Below are 11,572 nucleotides of genomic sequence, written 5' to 3'. Positions count from 1 at the left end.
AGTGACTATTTGTGATCACCCTGAGAGAAGTGAATAAAATCTTATTTGAAGGCTGAATTTCATGATGTTGAAGGAGAGTTACAGACCCCAAAACTATTTATGACTAGTCCTTATTCACAGAGAGTAGTGTATTAGTAGGGGTGAATTTTTCTTGTTGTACTCATTGCTTGCTCATGAATATGAGTTTTAAGCTGTAGGTACTCCTCGCATGCTCATGGCTCACTATGGAACTATGGAGTATTATAAGATTAAGTCACAATAAAATCTTTGTGATTCGTGGGCAAAGAAATTCGCATCTATAACATTCTAAAATTATAATCAGAAAATGTGGAGGTTTTTCTGGGCAACAAGAAATTGCCAGAGTTGTCAACATGAAACAGAGGCCTGGGCACTGAAAAGGTTGTCTGGTGGCCACCATGAATTTCTGGAAAAATATGCTACAGTTGTGTGACTGTTAACCCTTGTAAAGTGCATTTCAAAGGATATTTATTATTTTAGACCATCATTTGCCATTTATTGAGCTTTTGTAATACAAACAGCATGTTATACTCTTCTTTGTGGTTAAACAGAATTGTATCCTAATTAAAGGAACTCCATAGAAGTAAATGTTTTTATGGCAGATATCAATTGGTAGGAGGAGGCAAAGTGATTCATATACCAATTCTGATAAAGATTGAACAATTGAAATGTATTGGATGAATCCAGTATAGTCTGATGCTGCTTTTATTTTTTCCTGGCCAATGCTCCCACCCACCATGTCCACTTCCACATTCCAATGCCTACATCTGTGCTCATAAATAGCGCATTGGTCTTAAAATGGTGGAATCAAGAGTTTGGCAGTCCTGCCCACTAGAATGTGCTGCTGCTTTATCCCGCTCTTACTTTCCGTCTGTTGGCCCAAACCTTCATGTCGCGGTCCTCATTCCATCCACTACATCATCAACTGTGAACAACACCAGGGCCAGTGCGGTGTGGGATCAAGAGCTGTGATGCCACATACTCCAGCGGGTAGTTCATGCCATTGCCTCTTCCCTGTCCCACACATCAGAAGTTTGCTTTACTCTTTAACTTTGACTCCCACTGTAGGCAACATTTCAAAAACATCAATTCAATTGACTCACCCATGCAATCCCTTTATATCCCCATCAGTCCACCACAAACCATTCATTGATCCTTCCATCCACCTCCATTCTCTGATTAAAGATGTCTTCTTGCCTGATGCTAAAAACCTGGGGGGCGGTTTGCCTTGAGCAGTTGTAGCTTGCTCGTGCAATTCCTCTGACTAACTCCTGTTCTAGTACAGGAGTAAGCCAGGAGTACTACAAGATGAAGTGTTGTAAATCGGGCTCCTTGTTTTGATGTCTTACCCGTTTGACAACAGGAGGTTCTTTGAATGCATTGAGCAGTGATTTTTTGAATTGCAAAAGTAAAAAAGAGCATTTATTTACTAAACAGCCAGGCTTATCACTTTTTCAAATGACTATTTTAGAACCCCCGAAGTGCACAATGTATCAAAAAAGAATGATTATATAACATCGAGTTAAAAAAGCATGTTTCCTTTTGACATAGGACATGAAAAGAAAAGCGTAGGAGGCAGGCTTCCCAGAAAGTGGCGAAAAATGAAAAGCTTAACAAAATCCCCAGCAGTAATGAACCATTTAAAATGTTTCGATTGAGAGAAAAGATGGACTTTACTTTGTGTATTTAACAAGTATACTCTATTGAATTGATTTAAATCTCATTAAACATTATTTCAGAGTTCCATGACCCCGTGAGCTTGCCTGCAACAACATTTCATCACAACATGCATAATAAGAGCTAAACATATCTTTCAGTTACAGTGTGATATTTAACTATGCTAGAAAGGATTTTTTGAAGAGTATTCTTGGTAAGAATTTCACAGAAACGTACGTAAAGGTCATGTAATGGCAAGAAATACATAGAACATTGGAATGCATTGTGCCTTAGACAATATTTCATCTTATATGTTTATAATAAAATACCTAGGGTCATATCTAGAGTGGCTTTCTGCAAGATATGATTTTGTGTTTTGCGCTGCCAGAGCATCACAAAAAGTGATGCTCTGGCAGCGGAAGGGGCTAGTAAATATGACCCTTAGTACTGCACTGCTGTTTTCATTCTTTTGACGTTACTCACATTCTCTTATACAGTTAGTTTAGAAATTCATATTTAATTGTTTCGCAAAGTATATATTATATTGTATAGTTAACACTTGGGTTCAAGTAGTAAAACAAAAGGTTAGATGCACAGAAGCACGACTAAAATGAACCCCAAAAGACACATCACAGAAAGATATATATATATATATTATCTACTGGCGGTCGCCAGTAGATAGTTATAGTTAGGACCGTGTTTCCATAGGAAATCTGCAACATTCTATTTGGAATAACTTTGGCGCCGGTTGACGAATCCTCGGGAAATTTTCAAAATAGGTGGGGCGCTCCGCTCCGCTCCTACCCTGAACGTCTCGGGGGGATTCGTCAAGCGGTGGCCGAGAAAAGAGGGGGGTCCCAAAACACGTTTTCCCCATGCAATTTTCCATAGAGACCTTTAGTCCAAGGTACAGCCCGAACGGCTGAACAGAATTACTTGAAATTTGGCAGAGAGGTAGTCATCAGGTCAGGGAAGTGCCTTTTGCAGGTCTGGTGTCAATCTGTTCAGTAGTTCCTGAGAAAATCAAAAGTAAAATCATATATATATGTGGGCGGAGCCTAACCACACATCTCATCCTGAGATCTGATTGGCTGTCAGCACTTCATCCAAGAAGTGTTGGCAGCCATCTTGGGACCAATATACATGATAGCACCTCATTAAAAAGCATTGCAGTTAATAGAAGGTTTTAAGACTTTAGTTACATTATAAATCATTTGTTGATGGTACCATACTCATTTTAGGAATTGTGGTATGTTCTAAGGTGATTTCACCATGTGAAAAAGCCTTCTGCTGGGATATCATGATTGAGAGAAAAATATTTTCTCATGCTTTTCCAACATAGGTTTGGAAGGTGATCTATAAGCTAAACTGAGAGCTTTTTTTCTGTAAATTCACATTATCTTTCTCAGTCATGTGAGAATGAAGTCTGACATTCTCAGTAAAACATGTACATCCAACAAGGGCAGAGACTGTCAGTTGGTTCCTTTGTGTTCTACTGCAGCTTCCCAGAGTGTTCCAAAGAACAACTAGAGCGCTAACAGTCCTACTTATGATAAACGTATGGCACACCTGAAGCCATCTTGTTTGGATTAAAGTGGTAACTCTTAAAACACTTAATTTAAAAAGGAACAAAATGAGGGGGTTCATTTTTCCATAAAAAGTATGATTAGTGCTGCAGAAAGAAAAATTAGGGCACATTTTGAGTGACTTCTCTAATCCTCTTCTTTTGATTTGCTTTTAATAGCAAGCAAGAGGTTTCTCTTGGCCAGCCTGCATGAATGATCGTACCATAGTTTCCCATGACTTCCCACTCTTATATTTTGTTGCTTTTTCCTTGGCATTTTTGACAAACAAGTTTTTAGTTCACTGAAGAAAACATTATGTAATTCAATAAAGTGATCAAAGTGGACAGGTAGAAAAGATTGTCCAGCTATAGGTCCGAACATTTCCCCAAAGAGAGAGTACACCGATGATAGGGCCTTGCCATCAGACAAAATATAGGGCCATTTTACTGCACGTCTATTATTATTTATGTATACATCCTCACACATTTTGCCACTAACAGTCTCAGATGATAGAATAGCTAGATTGGCAGTAATGTCACTAAACATTTGCACATCAATGTAAAGTTCTAAAGGGTAGTGATCACTTTCCTCCCTACTTCCCACTTTTAGATCAATCAAATAATGCCAAATGTTAAGTGAAACAAGTACGAAATCTAGATTACTATTGGACTTCGCAAAAGTTGGTTGTTTTGCCAGGTCCGAAGGGAGGCGGCCATTACATGCTCTCAGACCATGATCTGCCGTTAGCCTAAGCAATTGAACGGCTAAAGTGGAACACTTAACAAAGTTTGAGGTTTCAAGCTGGGGAATTTTATACACCTGGTCCTCATCCTCAAAGACGTCATTAATACCAGAGACCGGTTCGAAGTTACAGTTTAGGTCGCCTCCCAAAATTACCGCAGTATCTCCAACCACCTTTTTCAAAAAGAGATCCAGTGTTTCCAAAGTAGGTGAGACCTTGGAATGGGCAAGTGGTCTATTATAAACATTGACAATGTAACATTCATTTCCATTTGGGGGTAGAATTTTTAGGGCCAGAATATCGGGTGTTCCTGCCTCTATAACTTCAACCCTCATAACCAAGGTGATTTTAAGCCATATAATCAACCCCCCTGACGGTCTCCCCCTATCAGACTGAACTGCCTCAATGCCATAGGTTTTGTATCCGGCTCTATGTGGAACATCTATTGCCCATGTTTCTTGCAATAGACAAAGATCACTAGCATCAACATAATCAGCCCACTCAGGATCCTTAAGATTTTTACCTACACCAGCAATGTTCCAAGACAAAATGAGAAAGCGTGGGGTCAATCTATTACTGGAACAGGTTTGGTCATCAAGAGCCGGCATAAGTACCGGCTGATGATGAACATTTTCTAACTGTCTATCGGCAATTTGATTCTCTGTCTTAATGACCACATCCCTTACTATGGTATTGCTTCCCTCATCTAAGCAACCCACATCCAGATCATGACATACTTTATCAGCTGCTAGGGACCTTTCCTTACTCTGGTGGTGATCAGACTTATTACCTAGTGTACAGTAGGTGTCATACAACTTGGGAATACAATCTGGCATAGTCCCAAGTCAATCCACACCATCTAGACAACTAAACCTGTTAGAGGTGGGAATACCAGACCACATATTTCGATCTGCCTGTCTAGCCATGTTGGGTACATAGCCGTGACACTGTTTGACAGTGTTCCAATTGGACCCATATTGTATGGGCCTAGGTGGGGGGTAAAAAAACGATAGAGGCCTGGCTTCAATGGGTGGTGTATCTCCATATGATTTCCATTTGCAAATATGTTCGACACTATGGGGTTCCTCAAAAGTAATGACTATGCAGTCACCCATAATTGATTTAGCCATGGGTCCTACCCACGGCACCCTACGAACCATGAGAATTTTACTTTTCATGTGATTCGGAATGGGTTTATTCGAATTTAACCAATAGATCACTTTATTTTTTAGAGAATGGAAGTTCTCCTCATATTGGTTTTCTAATTCAGGTACCCCTGTAAGAACAATTACAAATGGGCTTACGTCAGGTGGTAAGTCTATATACCCTCCTTTAAAGTTGTTATAAGCATGGCCAGATTGATACTTTGGCTTATTAGGAACATTGGCTAAAGATCTATCAGTCAAGGATTTATTGCTGACAGGTAGATTAGAAGAAGGTTTCTGTGGAACTGGGGTGTTATGGATAGGAGAATGGGTAGTAGCAACATTTGGTACTTGAGGCGTTTTGCTTTGAACATAACCCTTCAGCAAAGATTTGTTAGAAGTGATTGCGGTCGAGGGAATTATATTTGATGTGGCTAATGTATTTGTTATCGATGTTTTATTTGTTCTTTTAACTATTTCCTCTTTTTGCTGCTGTATGCTAGTTGGATTTTTATTCAGAGGTGCCACAGGAGCAGTAGCTGGCACTTGCATAGACACTATGGGTACATCAGTGCAATTGAGACTTAAGCTAGATAGTGTAATAACACTTTTTTCTACCTCAAGCAACTGATTCTCAATGCCAGTTAACCTCACTTCTAATGGCCTGAGTAGTTTCTTAAGCGTATCCCATACCAGTTTTAAAAACTCTTCCCTTCCCTCTTCCTGTCCTACCATGTTCAAAGAATTTCTCTGGCCCTCATTGACAGAGTGGTCAGTCATTATGACCGAATTTTGCTCATCTGTACTTGCATTAACACTTTGAACAATTAGAGGCGCTTGGTCAAACTTATTATTAGCAATACTTACATTAAGTGTTTGAGGAGCCCCCCTATATAATTTTGGCTAAATGCTACCTTCGCCTTTTTTCTAGCATACGCAGATATATGTTTCCATTTTCTCTTATGTTTTAACGATGTCTTAACTGGCACCTGGCTTTTAATCGGGTCCTTTTCCACCAATACCTTTTGCTTCTCACCATTTTTACTACCCACGATATTCCCTATCAGTGGATCCGAAGATGGAAAGCTTTCAGATATAACACTGTCAGAGGGGCCCGCGGGAGCAAAATCTTGATTAATAGAGGGAGTTATTTCCTCAGCAGTAGAGTGGACCTCGACCAAAGTGATAATTGATGTGGGGCCAGTAGTACGCTCAGGGGTTTTTGAGGAGGCAATACTACCTAGAGAGGATTTTTTCCCTAGTGTTAGTTCGGAAGAGAGCCTCCTTGCAGACTCCAGTTCCAAGGATACTCTGTGCTGGAGTTTAGTAATCTCATTATCAATTGAAAGGCTAGTCCTTGTGATAAAATCATCCAGAGTCCCTGTAGCCTTTTTCACGGATTTGGTAGACTTGCTCCTAGTTTCACGGACTGACATTATTTAAACTATAAGTTGTTTAAAATTAACACACAAGCACGACTAGACAACTCAAAATAAAAACAAAATTAGAAATAAAAACCAAGAGGGATTGCCCGGTCCGGTCTTAATCGGTCTATAACGGCCTAAAACGGCCCTGTCTTTGCCCGGTCTTCGCTCCGGGCGCGTTCCGCTGGCGCGTAGGGGCGGGGCTTTTATGCTGTGGAAATGTTCAGATGTTCAGAGAGGGGGAGGAGCCGGGAAGAGTTCCCAGGTGTGCTCGATCACAAGAACAACGAGCACCCTGGTCCTCGCAGTCCCGGGCTAGCGATGTTAAGCGGCAACCTCCCGCAGTCCCAGCAGTCCTTGGCAAAGGGAATGAGCAGCCTCACGGTATCCAACAGCCTTGTGTGACGAGCGGCACCCGCGGAGCGGGGGCCGCGAGCAGTAATGAACTAGGTGTGGGAGGGGCCGGGAAGAGTTCCCAGGTGTGCTCGATCACAAGAACAACGAGCACCCTGGTCCTCGCAGTCCCGGGCTAGCGATGTTAAGCGGCAACCTCCCGCAGTCCCAGCAGTCCTTGGCAAAGGGAATGAGCAGCCTCACGGTATCCAACAGCCTTGTGTGACGAGCGGCACCCGCGGAGCGGGGGCCGCGAGCAGTAATGAACTAGGTGTGGGAGGGGCCGGGAAGAGTTCCCAGGTGTGCTCGATCACAAGAACAACGAGCACCCTGGTCCTCGCAGTCCCGGGCTAGCGATGTTAAGCGGCAACCTCCCGCAGTCCCAGCAGTCCTTGGCAAAGGGAATGAGCAGCCTCACGGTATCCAACAGCCTTGTGTGACGAGCGGCACCCGCGGAGCGGGGGCCGCGAGCAGTAATGAACTAGGTGTGGGAGGGGCCGGGAAGAGTTCCCAGGTGTGCTCGATCACAAGAACAACGAGCACCCTGGTCCTCGCAGTCCCGGGCTAGCGATGTTAAGCGGCAACCTCCCGCAGTCCCAGCAGTCCTTGGCAAAGGGAATGAGCAGCCTCACGGTATCCAACAGCCTTGTGTGACGAGCGGCCCCCGCGGAGCGGGGGCCGCGAGCAGTAATGAACTAGGTGTGGGAGGGGCCGGGAAGAGTTCCCAGGTGTGCTCGATCACAAGAACAACGAGCACCCTGGTCCTCGCAGTCCCGGGCTAGCGATGTTAAGCGGCAACCTCCCGCAGTCCCAGCAGTCCTTGGCAAAGGGAATGAGCAGCCTCACGGTACCCAACAGCCTTGTGTGACGAGCGGCACCCGCGGAGCGGGGGCCGCGAGCAGTAATGAACTAGGTGTGGGAGGGGCCGGGAAGAGTTCCCAGGTGTGCTCGATCACAAGAACAACGAGCACCCTGGTCCTCGCAGTCCCGGGCTAGCGATGTTAAGCGGCAACCTCCCGCAGTCCCAGCAGTCCTTGGCAAAGGGAATGAGCAGCCTCACGGTATCCAACAGCCTTGTGTGACGAGCGGCATACTGTTGTGCACCTCCACTCTTGTGAAAGCATGAAATCTTGATTTCAGCATGCAAAATGTTCGCTCAATTACCACTCTGGTGCATCGATGAGCAATGTTGTAACACCTTTCATTTTGGTTTTGTGGAGCTAGGTATGGGTGTTGGTATCCTTAACCAACCTTTGACTTAACGCATATGAACTATCACCTGTACTCTTGGGACATTTGGTCCTGTGCGAAGTCAGGTACATTTCCCTGTTTCGTGAAAGTTTTACCCACAGGCGTCTCCCGCTGTGCTAATCTTCAGGGAGGCCGTGTCCTGCCCTTAAAGGAACCTGACTGAACCCTCTTCTATTTCATTAAAAAATTCTGACATGCAGACTGAAACATGGACTTTCAATACCAGCAGCAGTTTTCCCTGGTGAGCAGTAGCTTTACTACAGTGATCTAATGAGCAAAAAGAGTGCTAACATTCTGAATTTATGGCAAATGTGTGACACATCTGAATGCCTTCTTGATGGAATCAAAGTAAAAAACTGAAAGTATTTCCTACTGAGGAGACTGCGGTAAATGAGGAATTTAGGAAACTTCATAACAAATAAGTCTCCCAAGATGGCCACCAGAGACAAAAGAGCCCAAATGTAGCCCAAATATCACCCAGATGTAGCCCAAGTATAGCCCAATGACAGAATGTCCCAGAGTGTTCTTAAAAACAACTAGAGCGCATACTGTCTTCATTATGACAAAAGTATGGCACACCTGAAGCTATCTTGATTGGAATAAACTGGTAACACTTAAAACATTTAATTTAAAAAGGAACACAATGAGGGGGTTCATTTTGCCATAAAAATTATGATTAATGCTGAAGAAAGAAAATGAGGGCACATTTTGAGTGACTTCTCAAATCCTCTTCTATTTCATAAAAAAATTCTGACATGCAGACTGAAACATGCACTTTTAATACCAGGAGCAGACTTCCATGGTGAACAGTAGTTTTACTACAGTGATCTAATGAGCAACTAGAGTGCTAACATTCAGAATTTATGGCAAATGTGTGACATATCGGAATACCTTCATGATGGAATCAAAGTAAAAAACTGAAAGCATTTCCTACTGAGGAGACTGCAGTACATGAGGAAATTAGGAAACTTCATAACAAATAAATGTCCCAAGATGGCCACCGGAGACAAAAGAGCCCAAATGTAGCCCAAAATCACCCAGATGTAGCCCAAATATATCCCAATGACAGAAGTGTGCAAAACACTTATCATTTTGTGTTTTTGCAATGTTATATAGTGCAGACTTGTCAGGTATTGGAGTGCTTTACATGAGCATTGGTTACATCACACAAGAACAAATTCATTTTGGTTGTAGACATGGGGAGACTAAGTGATTTGACCAGAATCACAGAATGTCGAGCTGAAGCACAAACTCCAACCTGGTTCCCCAGTTGCAAAGTCCGCAGTTCTGGAAGTAACACCACATCCTATCCCCTAAGTGCAACATTTAATCAAGTGGTCAACTGGATAAAAAAACATAAAGATAACAAATAATTTAAAAGTGCTTTATCGCTATTTGAAAACTCAGAAAATATGTCCTTATTTTAGTCTTTCAGAGCACTAACCATAATTTTGATGCCAATAAGACCCTCTCATATATGTAATTTCTAAAGGAAATGCTCTAGGTATTACAGATTTGATTACATCAAGATGACGTCAGGCGTTCCACACTTTTGTAATAAATATAGAATGTTAGCAATCTAGTTGTTCCTTAGGATACTGTTGAGAGGCAGAGGCCAGGGGCACGGACTCTGAAAATTGAAGGCAAGTAGGAGGGTGCAAAGGCAACAATTTAACCACACTGAGCAGGCAGGAAGGGCCGTGGCAGCACAACAGACTATGGAGGGCAGTGGAAAGGGGGGCAGGGGCAACAAACCAACAACACAGGACTGGCAAGAGGCTGTGGCAATGTAATAGACCATTGTGGGCAGAAGGAAGAGGCAATGGTAGTAGAACCATACATGCCAACAGACCCGATTCAGCCAGGAAACGTCCAATGTTTTTAAGCTCAAATGGGCTTTATTTGATCTGTCTCCTGTCTACAATCTCCTCTTTTTCAATGTAACTCAAAGGGGAAAATCAATACCCCAGTTTTTTTTCAAAATCTCCCTCTTACCAAGTTCAAAATGTTCGCAAGTATGGTACATTGGATCATGGAAGGAAATGGGGTAGGGACATGGACTTGGATAAGAGAGGACAGGAGGGACATGGAGAGGTGCACCAAACTGACCCTGCAGGGCAGGCATCAGGGTTTGCAGCAGCACAATACACCACACAGGGCATGCGGGACGGGAGTGCAGCACAACAATCCATAGAAAGCAAGAGGGAGGGGACAGGACCATGCACATGGACAACAGAGAACAGAGGGGCAAGAGGCAATGGTAGCTAGCTGATCATAATGGACAGCCAGGAGAGAAAGCTGCAGCATAACAGACCATAAAGGGCAGGAGGGACGGATCAGGGGCATTACAATGGAACAGACAAGCCAGGAGGGAGGGAGCAGGGGTCTGCACATGTAAACAGAGGGCTGGGGGCAAGGGGGCAGGGCAGGAGCAGCAAGATAGCCATGGAGGTCAGGCAGGATGGGCACTAGAAGCAAGACACACCATGAAGAGCAACAGTGAGACTGTGATGGCATACACACAGACCATGGAGGGAAGGTGGGAGGGGTTCAGGGGCAGCTAACTGACCACACAGGGAAGGTGGGAGGTGCCATGGCAGCACAGACGACCATGCATGGCAAGTGGGAGGGTTAGTGGCAGCACAATGGCTATGATGGGCAAGAAGGAGGGTGCAGGGGCATGCATAAAGGACCATGGAGGATAGAAGGCAGGGTCAGGACCTGTGCACAGACAAGAAAGTTCAGGGGAAGGGGCCTCACAACAGACCGCATGGGGCAGGCAGGAGGAGTAGTTGCAGCACAACAGACCAGGGAGGGCAGAAGGGTGTGGCAGTACAATGGACCATGTAGGACAGGAGGAAGAGGATAGGGGCATGGCATGTGGACAGGCAGGGTGGAGGTGGCAGGGACAGGTTACAGTCATCTGACAATGCTAGGCAGGTGGGAGGGGAGTGGCAGCTCAACAGAACACTCAGAGTAGATAGGAGTGGCAGGTCCATGGAACATGGTGGGCAAAAAGGATGGAGCAGGGGCATGCACAAAGACATCGGAGGGCAGGGGGAAGGAGAATAGGGGCAGGAAGCTAAGCACAGAGTTTAAGCAGGAGGTCAATGATGGGGCATAGAATTGGGCAATGGAGGGCAGGAGGAGTGGACTGGTACATCATACTAAACTGAGGGCAGTGGCAGCACATCAGACCATGCATGGCAGGAGGCAGGAGGTTAGTCCATGGATTCACACAACAGAGGATAGGGAGGAGGGGGATGGGGTAGCAAGCTAACTGTTCAGAGAAGGCGGGTATTAGGAACTTTATTGTTTTTAAAACGTGTGTCTGTGCGAACTACTTAAAATATGAACAAGTATGCAGCATAATCTCAC

Source organism: Triturus cristatus, chromosome 8 (genome assembly GCF_964204655.1).
Source record: "Triturus cristatus chromosome 8, aTriCri1.1, whole genome shotgun sequence".
Taxonomy (NCBI): domain Eukaryota; kingdom Metazoa; phylum Chordata; class Amphibia; order Caudata; family Salamandridae; genus Triturus; species Triturus cristatus.
This window is presented reverse-complemented; position numbering follows the sequence as displayed.